We start from the raw sequence: 11311 nt of genomic DNA on the forward strand, positions 1-11311 counted from the left end.
AGTTGTCTGCCTTCATGTGATGTAACTGAATGAGACTTTTTTTGTTTGGCTTTTTCTCTTCACTCCCTACCTGTACTTTATCAATTTCTATCCTGTACTCTTTCATAGAATCATAAGACTGGAAGGGACCTCAAGAGATCATCTAGTCCAGTCCCCTGCACTCATGGCAGGACTAAGTATTACTTAGATCATCCCTGACAGGTGTTTGTCTAACCTGCTCTTAAAACTCTCCAATGATGGAGGGTATAGAGTACTAGGGTATAGAGTATCCCCGTTAATAAATCCACCCTGACATCAGTGGGAGCTTTCGCTGTGCAATGAATGCAGGCTTGGCCCCTGTAATTGTAAAGTTGTAGCGTTTTAAATGGATTGAAAAATTCAGAGAACGAATACCCGTGTAGTCGCAGACATGAAACTGCAAGATCTGAACTATTCACTGTTACGGTAATGGCAAGCACTGGCAGCAATGGCTTGCAGTGAAGGGACCTCTCATCTGATGGAGTCAAGGACAGTGAATTTTCAAAAGCCTCAGCCATGTATTTCAAAAACTACCTTATTTCAATTTAAATCTCACTGACCCTGTGTAGTGTGTGGTTCAGTGACATTTTAAGAACATACAGACCATGATCCTTGTAAAAGACAAAGCCGCTTGACTAAAAAAAATGAATGAATAATTGCTAATGCCTACCTTGCCTTCTTTGCATTCTTGAGATGATTTCACTAAGAATATCTCTACCCTATAAAGACTATACCAGAAAAACTATGCCAGTATGGCCCTGCAGCCTACACCAACGGAAGGGGTTTTACTATCAGTATAGCAATACCACCTCCCTGCATGACGTAAGGTACATCGATAAGGCATTCTTCCACCAACATTACCATGTCTACACTGGGAGTTATGGTAGCTGATCTATGTCAGTCAGGGGTGTGATTTTTCCCCCACCCCATACAGCCATAGCTTTGCCAATATAGCTTTCAAACGAAGACCAAGCCTGCGAAAACACACATCAGAGAAAGTCTGCAATGATCTGAGAATGTCCTGTGGTGATTCTAGCAACCACTGACACCAAAACTAAGGCCATGTCGACACTACCATTTATGTCGTCAAAACTTATGTTGCTGAGGGGTGTGAAAAAGCACCCCACTAAGCAACATTAATTTTGCCGGCATCGGTGCTTCGTTCCAGTTGTTTTACTTGTAGTACTTCAGTTTCTGAACTTTCTGTGCTGACTGCCTTTTATGTGTCTTGCCGTGCAGTAATTATCTGTTCTTGATACTGTTTAAATGAGAGTTTTATAATTATCTAAATTATTCTAATATTTGGTCAGTCTTTTCTATATTTCTAATAATCAATGGCTCTCCTTGGAGTCATCTGTGACTATAATATAATATTAGCTATCTAATAATATGTTGATTATTTCTGAGTTTTATCATCACAGATGCACAGGGCAGAGAGCGGACAAAACAGTAAGAAAGACATTTTGTTCTCTCTTCACATACTTTGCTTATTTTCCTCTATTGTTAGCTACTGTATGGGAAGCTATGAATTTAGCCCATAAAGGCCTCAGAATCAAATCCATGACTTCTTTAGTCACTTCTACAGCCACAGTTAAGAATATTCTTCAAGCTATTATACTTCTTAGTATGATTTGACTCTTTTGAGAAAAAACCTGACTAAAAAACTATTCAGAAAATCAATGGTCATCAGGAAAAATTAGAAGGTGGGAAAAGATTTGCAAAGGCACAAATGGGACTTGGGTATTCATCCTCCATTAAAATTCAGTTGGTGTTTTGATACTCGTTTCCCCCTACATGTTTTTCCCTTATGATATTGCTAATGAATGTCAGATGAAATGCAAGCTCTTTTCACTATGTATTACTGCATTATGCATTATTGAACAGTTTACTAAAAAGTTAAAAAAGTTGTAAAGTGCTGTATTGACACTAGAAATGCATGTACTAATGCCAAAAACATTTTTTCTTCTTATCAATTATATGATTTTGTGATTTTACAGGGCAGCTCTGGACTCTCTATGAACATGGGGGAAAAAATGATCTCCAATGCTTGGAACTATGACAATTTCCCTTTAATCTAAGTTCTGTACAGATAGTAACTTAATTAAGAATCTTGTTAGTGGCTAAAGTCAAGAATGAGTCATGCAGCTGCTCATACCATAGCAACCTTTCTAATTATAGAAGGCCTAACAAACAAAAAAAACATGTACGCCTCCATGAGGTAAGAAACTGTTTCTTTAAGCACAGATAGTCTCAGAGTCAAATTACAACAACTCTTTGGAAAATAGTCTCATTTTGCTGACAAGGAAACGCACACTAGTTATACCACTCCTTCAAGACTAACTGATCATTATGATGGGTTATGCTGAACATGGGCGCTTGTATATAGGAAATAGTTCAGCCTTGTTTTTAACCTCTACACATGGTCATCGAACAAAAAGACAAACAGACCCAGACTTAAGTTTGACTCTTTACTAACCATAATGAAACGATTCCTTCTTTTTCCTCTATTTCACTCAAATTGTAAAGAGGCACTGTAAGATTATTTTTTCCTCACAACCATTTCCTCACATCTGTAATATTATTAAAACAAAAGGAATTTTGAAAATATCGAATCTGATTTTCTAACTTCACTTAGCATAGACAATGAAAACAACCAAATCAGTTCCACTTTCTGATTCTCATGCACTCTAGGCAAATATTAAACGTAAAGCAAAACAACAAAACATTCACCACCACAAAACTCTTTATTTGTCATTAATTCTTTTTAGATCTTGTCATAAATATAAAGGGAAGGGTAAACCCCTTTGAAATCCCTCCTGGCCAGAGGAAATCTCCTCTCACCTGTAAAGGGTTAAGAAGCTAAAGGTAACCTCGCTGGCACCTGACCAAAATGACCAATGAGGAGACAAGAGACTTTCAAAAGCTGGGAGGAGGGAGAGAAACAAAGGGTCTGTGTGTCTGTCTATATGCTGGTTTCTGCCGGGGATAGACCAGGAATGGAGTCTTAGAACTTTTAGTAAGTAATCTAGCTAGGTACGTGTTAGATTATGATTTCTTTAAATGACTGAGAAAAGAACTGTGCTGAATAGAATAACTATTTCTGTCTGTGTATCTTTTTTGTAACTTAAGGTTTTGCCTAGAGGGGTTCTCTATGTTTTTGAATCTAATTACCCTGTAAGATATCTACCATCCTGATTTTACAGGGGGGATTTCTTTATTTCTATTTACTTCTATTTTTATTAAAAGTCTTCTTGTAAGAAAACTGAATGCTTTTTCATTGTTCTCAGATCCAAGGGTTTGGGTCTGTGGTCACCTACGCAAATTGGTGAGGCTTTTTATCCAACATTTCCCAGGAAAGGGGGGGTGCAAGTGTTGGGAGGATTGTTCATTGTTCTTAAGATCCAAGGGTCTGGGTCTGTAGTCACCTAGGCAAATTGGTGAGGCTTTTTACCAAACCTTGTCCAGAAAGTGGGGTGCAAGGTTTCGGGAAGTATTGTGGGGGGAAAGACGCGTCCAAACAGCTCTTCCCCAGTAACCAGTATTAGTCTGGTGGTGGTAGCGGTCAATCCAAGGACAAAGGGTGGAATATTTTGTACCTTGGGGAAGTTTTGACCTAAGCTGGTAAAGATAAGCTTAGGAGGTTTTTCAGGCAGGTCCCCACATCTGTACCCTAAAGTTCAGAGTGGGGGAGGAACCTTGACAGATCTCATGAAAACAGGCCCCAATCCTGCAAACACTAATGTATATAAATATAAACAATCCTGTTTATATTTACACAGGAGTAATCCCATTGAAGTTTGGGTTACATCCTCATTTGATGTATTTTTTATTCATTTATACATGCTGGCAGTTTTTGTTGCATCCACTCCTGAGAATGGATTTCATACAAACAATTTAATTTCAAGCACCAAAATCACAGAGGTAACAGTAACATGCTGCCTGCTATATTTTTCTACTTGTGTCACAAGGTATTCCATGCTACAGTCAACGCTGTACTGCATTTTTCATTCTGGCATGCAGATAGTACAAGTCGATTCTTTTTCTATCCTTCCAGGAACTGCAGCTATTGACTTCTAGAACTCGACTATAACAGATTTGTGCATTATCAGCTGATGCATTACATGGTTAATCAGAGTATATAACAGAAGAATTTTAAAGTAGCTGTTGCTGAATTGGGGCTTAGAGAACCAATAGCTGCAATGGCTAAATGGATACAGGAGGAAATGCAGGAGTTTGCAGCTCTCAAAATAATGGAATCAGAGCCTTAGCTTGAAGACACGGAAATCTTGAGACAATCCAAAAACATCAGCAAAAGTCAATTTCTAAAAAACACTGAAGATGCATTTCGTGCTTCTTAGTATTACTGTGGCTAAGTGCTTTTAGGTCTTTACCCAGAGTTCCAGAGTAACAATAGTCCATAGCCCAGGGAATACTTAAGAGTCACTTTCCTTTAGGCAAGTAAGATCCTTTGATCCCTTTTTAATGAGAGGAGATATGGTCTGAAATGATGCTGTGTAAACAAGATGCAGTCAAACAAAATATGTGTCATTTCATTAGGCAGTCTTCTTTAATGCAGATTCAGTAATGTCAGAGTCAATTGGTTTTATGTTCACTGGTTGGACAAAACAAGCAATCTTCCAGCATTTACCTCACCAAATGAAGAACCACTGGATAATACCTAATTACACTTGCTTTGGCCCTGGTCTTGCAAACTCTTAGACATGTGCATAACTTTAGTCAAGTGATTAGTATCAAAATTCTGTATATGCATTAGTGTTTGCAAAACAAGGGTTTCTAACTTTCACATCCCTGATGTTAACCATAGAAAATACTGAAAAAACACTCTGAATTTTACATTATCTTAAAATCTGCCAAAGGAATTTTTGAAGTGATTATGTCATGTGTTCATGTAAAGTTAGAATATATGGTGTGACTGCTAGTCATAAAAGACTTATGTAACATGATTTGAGATTAACTTACATTTTAAAAGTGTGCTAAATGTTCCACGGTGCACAGCACCAATAATCCATTATGCGGGAGAATGCCTTTACTCTATTTGAAATGCCAACGGTATTAATAGATGAGAATGAAAAAGGAACAGAGGGAAACTCTAAGGATCTTAAAACTGACCAGCTAGCTCCAGTATCCACAAGACAAGCAACAGATTGTCCTGCAATTTTATAAGTTACATATGGGCCTTCTTGATTAATAGGAATTAAAGGATTCACGATGCAGTTACATTCCCTCAGGCTGTCCTAATAAGAATTGTTTGGTGGGGGAAAGGCAGGCGCTTCAGGATTTGGGAAAGGGGGTGGAGGATTCTGAGATGGTCGATTTGGGCATTCATTCCTCCAGTGTCCCTCTTGGCCACAAAAGTGGCATGGAGTATTCCCTATCGCGGTAGGATATGAGGGACCTCTCCCCCAACCTCGCCCTTGTCCTCGTCCTCCCCTCATTACCCCACGGCCTCTATATTGATAAGTTTGCAACTGCAAAGCCAAGAGTTTTGTTTCAGTACTTTCCTTCTTCTGCTTTATGCAAGCTGTACAATGGTTGGCAACTGCCACCAATTCAGAAAGGGGTTTAGTCTGCCAACCAATACAGATAGTCCTTAACTGCTGCTAGACCTAAGGCAAGAGTCCCTGAACAAAGGCAGCCCCTACTGCCTCTCTGGCATTTTCAGCTGGCTGGGCAATTCCCAAGTGTTGTTCAAATACCTTAGTCAGTCTGTCTAGATAATGAGCAGGGGGCTCTCCTTTGTTCTGTTTACAGTTGTTAATCTTTGTCCAACCCTTTTTCTTAGGGCAAACCTCCAAAATGGATTCAAAAGACGGTCCCTAGCCTCTCTTAAGTCACGTTCAATTCCAGGGTCAGCATCAGGCCAATCGGCCTGCCTGGAAAGCCACTGTCGAACTTCGGCTGGCATAACTACTCAAAAGAGCTGATTAACATCCGCCCATGATGGATTATAACACTGAATCACTGTCCAGAGCTCATCTCTAAACTTTTCTGGCTCCTCCCAAACATTAGGAAATTCCTTTACCAAGTTTCTAAGGTCCTCTGGTGTCCAAGGGGCATGAACTGTAATCAGATTATTTCCATCACTACTAGGCAATTGTCTTAAGGGAGCCTGGAGTGCTGATATATGGCTTCTAGTATGGAGGGCAATTGGAACAGGAGAAACAGGGTCGGGAGAGCTGCTGGAGGGGCTGGTATTATTGGAATCACTTCTCTGCGGGTAGAAGGCAGAGAAGAAGGCTCTTCCCCCGAAGAAGAAAGAACAATTTGTACAGTCAAGACATGCGGCGATGAGCCTGCTGCTGCTGCAGGGAGATCACCAGAAAGTGCAGCCTGCAGAGGGGCGAGAGGAGGCAATGGCTGCTGCCGTGGAACATTGCTGAAAAAATCCACAATGTCCTCAGCAGCTTCCCTCTCACTCTCAGTCTTGACCAATTGGGGATCTACAGGGACAGAGGGGATTGCTCGGGCAGGGAGGCATCCGGATGCTTTGCATTTAAGTTTTAAATCCTGTCCTTGAGTTTTTAATTTTCCTGGGAGTCCTTTAGATTCCACACCCGAGACTTGTGGATTCTCTTTGTCACTTCCTCCCATCAATATACAAATTGCTCCCACTGTGTATCAGAGGCTTTTGGTGATGTAAGGGTTCCTCTGAGGTATGTAAGTTTATCTAAATGGAAGGTACCTTCTAGTGGGAATTATTTAGATGGATTATCATGCGTACAAGAATTCCAATTTTCTAAATATCTGCAGGTTTTGGGACCATAATACACATACATGTGGTATGAAGGGGTACACTTTGGGGGTGAGGGGGAATTCTTATACTGTCCCCCACCCATTTTCCAATCACACACACCAGGGGAGGAGCCTTGTCTGCTCAGCAGCTTATGAGCGAAGGAATTCTCTCTCTCTCCTCAGGCACTCACACAGGAAAGATTTATCAAGGATGTCCATGACCCTCCAACACCCTCTTCAGCAAAGAGAGTCGGCTAGTCTCAGACAGACAAGGCTGCATACGCTAATTGCTTCCGGTGAGGTGATTAGACTAGTCAGTGGTTCAAACAAGGAGGAGAGATGGGGTCACACAATCCTAGACCCAGGCAGACCCCTCGCTGGTCATGCTATGCAGAGACAGCCGCCTTGGGTCGGATCTTTTACCGATCCACTAAGATAAAGCCACTGAGCTTGTGTTAGAGATATCCGCGATCACGAGCTTACAGCTTCGCAGGGAGCTCTGGGCATCTTTCGGTGGCCCTCATTCCCACAAATACACACACACACACCAAGGCTTTTGTATCTTCGCACCACGATGCATCTCCTGTACAGTAACCTTAATGCTTTATGTCCGGACTTAATACAACCTTTAAGGCAGTAACAACCCCTCAGCACCGGTACAATAACCTAATGCATTAACCTTATACATTAACCTTATTAGGGGTGGCAAACAAATCCCCAGTACCGCTCTGCATCTGATCTTGCTGCACAATCAATAAGTTCAGATGGCATAAGCCCAAAAGGGACAGATGGCCTCACGGGAGTCCTTCTCCGATACCCCAACAGAGATTTCGAAAGGTCTCTTACCTCAATTGTGGTGCCATGAGGTTCGAAGGGGAACGGTCCGCAGCAGCTGCTGTTGTCTCCGCAGGCATTGCCATCCCGGACAAGCCCCCAAATTGTCAGAGAAAAACACAGTTCTCACTCTTCTAAGTGATTTATTGAAATTTTGTTCAGAAAACCTATTTTTTAAGGTTCTGAATAGTTCATATGAGAGAACAACTGAATGGAAAACAAATGGACTAGTGGAAATAGAAACATATGATATCACTACACATGAACCCCAAGAATCAGAAATTGAGATTAGTGAGTTCTATAGCAAGGTAGAGATGATGGTCATTCCTGGAGTTTGTAAAATGTTAGATGACAGAGGCCCTTATTGTTATTTGTCACCCAATTAGTGAATAACCAAACATATACCCAAAGAGTTTGTTCTGTCACTGGAAATTTTACCTGTACTGAAGTTAGTGCAGTAACTAACAATTTAACCTGTACCATATTGCAATATACCCCTTCTTATACCATTAATGCTAATGCCTCTCATGTTGAAAGTGAAAGTGTTTAGCCAACAGATGTGGTAAAGTACTACACTAGGGACTATAAAATTCACTCTGCCCTTGTCCAGTTTTCAGATCACCTCTACCTATCCAAATTGCTCAAGAGGGGCTGCCGTTAGGTTAGCACAACAAAGGTCCTAGGTTTCCTCTAGAAGGAAGAGGGACTTAGCTGGATCCCTATGGGATGGGGCCAATAGTGCAGCAGCAATTTGGAATATTTATAGAAACCAAGAACATGAAGAGAAATTAGGAGAGTTGGAAAAAGCCATTGGTCTCATTACTGGAGCAGGTTCAGGCTGGACTGGGTGAATTACGTGTTATCTCCGCCCTTAGTTCAATGACCCAGAAGCTGTTAACAGAGATGGTACTGAATATCACTGAGGCTGGGAAATCATTGCAGTGGGATCTGGCTTGCTCAGAAAACCAGGATTTCCTGAATGACCATCTGACGGCCATTCAGAGTGCTCTAGAGCATCAGGCCTGGCCTACTGCCCTTACAGAGACGTCAGGAGTATCATCTGATCTATGGCCATGGAGACACACTTGGAGATTTTCTGCGTGGAGGTGCAGACATTCGCAGCGTTCCTTCCAAGCATACGGACCGGTTGGAGGGATGTGGGCTCCCACATACCGAATCCTGCCAGGTCCGTGGGGAGGATGCATGTGGGACTGGGTAATTCACTGAGACATTTGGGAACTTAGACTACCTAGTATGCCTAATCGATTTTTAGTCAGTGCTCCTGGAATAACACCCAACATTTGGATAGGGATACAATGGACATTCTGGCTATTAGAACCCCCACAGCTTCAGTGTGTATGTAAACTGAAGCCAGGGGAAGTTGTGACTATTCATGACGTTTGTTGGGAGGGTATGGGACAAGGAACTACCCTGACAGGACACCTACTCTTCCAAGCTAATGATAGCTGTGTGCATGTTCAGGCCACCATGTTACAAGATATCCATTTTAATCTCACCACTGCTGCAGGCAATCATATTTACTGACCTGCGGATAGAATTTTACTATCAGCCCTTAAGTTTCAGATACCCTTTAATTGGACCACCCTAGTACCTGATTGATTCCAAAATTTACTTTTACTCCTACCAGAGATTCAGAAAATTTCTGAATTACAAGGGCAAATTCGCAAAAGGAAAAGGAGTACTTGTGGCACCTTAGAAACTAACCAATTTATTTGAAAAAAGAAAAGGAGTACTTGTGGCACCTTAGAGACTAACCAGTTTATTTGAGCATAAGCTTTCGTGAGCTACAGCTCACTTCATTGGATGCATGTAGCTCACGAAAGCTTATGCTTAAATAAATTGGTTAGTCTCTAAGGTGCCACAAGTCCTCCTTTTCTTTTTGCGGATACAGACTAACACGGCAGCTACTCTGAAAGGGCAAATTCATATGCTTCAAAATATGTATCAAGTTGAAAAGTATGCCCTTCATACCGCTCATAGAGTGTCTACTTTATATACTAAGTATGATGTATTGTGTTTTGTGACTAAAACTGTGCAACAACCCCATTATATTATCATTGGGGGCATGTTATTGCTTGTATTGTTGTTCTTTAGTTTAGGGTTATGTTATTATTGTTGTAAAGGATGTAATAATAATACTCTCCATGTCCATACTAACCATGCATTGTCATTGTATCCAATTAAAACCCCAAAGGTTGAAGTATTTGATGTAGAATCTGAAATACAAAATTTAATGAGAATGGAAGTTTAAAATTGATAGTTTTGCTGGAAGCACAAAAAGGGGGAAGTGTGGAAGTAGATAAAGGGACTTTGGATTCAGGCCTCTGAAATGAGCAGGAGTCAGACTAACTCTAGCTTTAATAACGTGGGATTTGTAGAAGCAGGGATTGTGCGAAGCCAGTGGGAAAAGAACCGTGAGAGAGGCTGTTGTGACCTTGTATTAGATAAGAATAGAATGTATACTATAAGAGAAATTGGTGAGAAAAATAAGATATCATGAAGGAATATGTATAAACAATATGCAGCTGTTGCTTATTATTGTCTGTAATAAAGGTATAAATGCTTGCTCCAATTGTTTATCTCTTGAGAGATCTGCCTAGGTGGGGGAAACCCTGTGTCCTTGTGCACTCTCTCCCTCTGTGCAATTGCTTGAGAAAATAAAGTGTATCTGACTTGCTGCACTCAACCCGAAGAATGAGAACTGTGTTTTTCTCCGACGCTTAATTACACTTGCTTTGGCCCTGGTCCTGCGAACTCTTAGGCATGTGCATTACTTTAGTCAAGTAATTAGTATCAAAATTCTGTATATGCATTAGTGTTTGCAAAACAAGGGTTTCTAACTTTCACATCCCTGATGTTAACCATAGAAAATATTAGAAACCATAGAAAAAGCACTCTGAATTTTACATTATCTTAAAATCTGCCAAAGGAATTTTTGAAGTGATTATGTCATGTGTTCATGTAAAGTTAGAATATATGGTGTGACTGGTAGTCATAAAAGACTTGTGTAACATGATTTGAGATTAATTTACGTTTTAAAAGTGTGCTAAATGTGCCACAGTGCACAGCACCAATAATCCACTATGCGGGAGGGTGCCTTTACTCTATTTGCCCTCTCTCTCACACACACATACACACACACTTGCAATTCCAGCAGACATAGAATCGTAGGGTTAGAAGGGACTGCAAGGGTCATCCAGTCTAACCTCCGCCCCTGCCAAGATGCAGGATTTGTTGTGTCTAAAAAAGCCACATGCCGCACACCCGGTCGTCATCTCCGAGCGAAGGGAATGCATGGGAAACTTTAGCCTCCGCCCCCAGCTACGTATGCAGTGTGCACTCCAGCAAAGCAATAAGACGTGGCTTTTATATCAAGCCTCCAGTTGATGAGCCGCACATGAGTGGATCTGCTGAACTGCAACCACATCTCACGTAAAAATGAATCAGGTCTCCCACAACGTGCGCTCCTTATCAGGATCAGTCTCTTTGTAACGCACATAGTACTCGTGTGTCAAATCAGCAACATACATGTTTCAGCGCAAAACATGGGTGCATGACATCATTAAAAAAATCTGCTCTTGGACTAAATGCATCCCACAGGATGCACGAGATTCCGAAGAGGCGGAGACTCGTTGCAAAGAAGCTCTTGGGCAGCAGGAGCCTTGGCGTACCCTCCTGCAGCCAC

Source organism: Eretmochelys imbricata, chromosome 9 (genome assembly GCF_965152235.1).
Source record: "Eretmochelys imbricata isolate rEreImb1 chromosome 9, rEreImb1.hap1, whole genome shotgun sequence".
NCBI lineage: Eukaryota > Metazoa > Chordata > Testudines > Cheloniidae > Eretmochelys > Eretmochelys imbricata.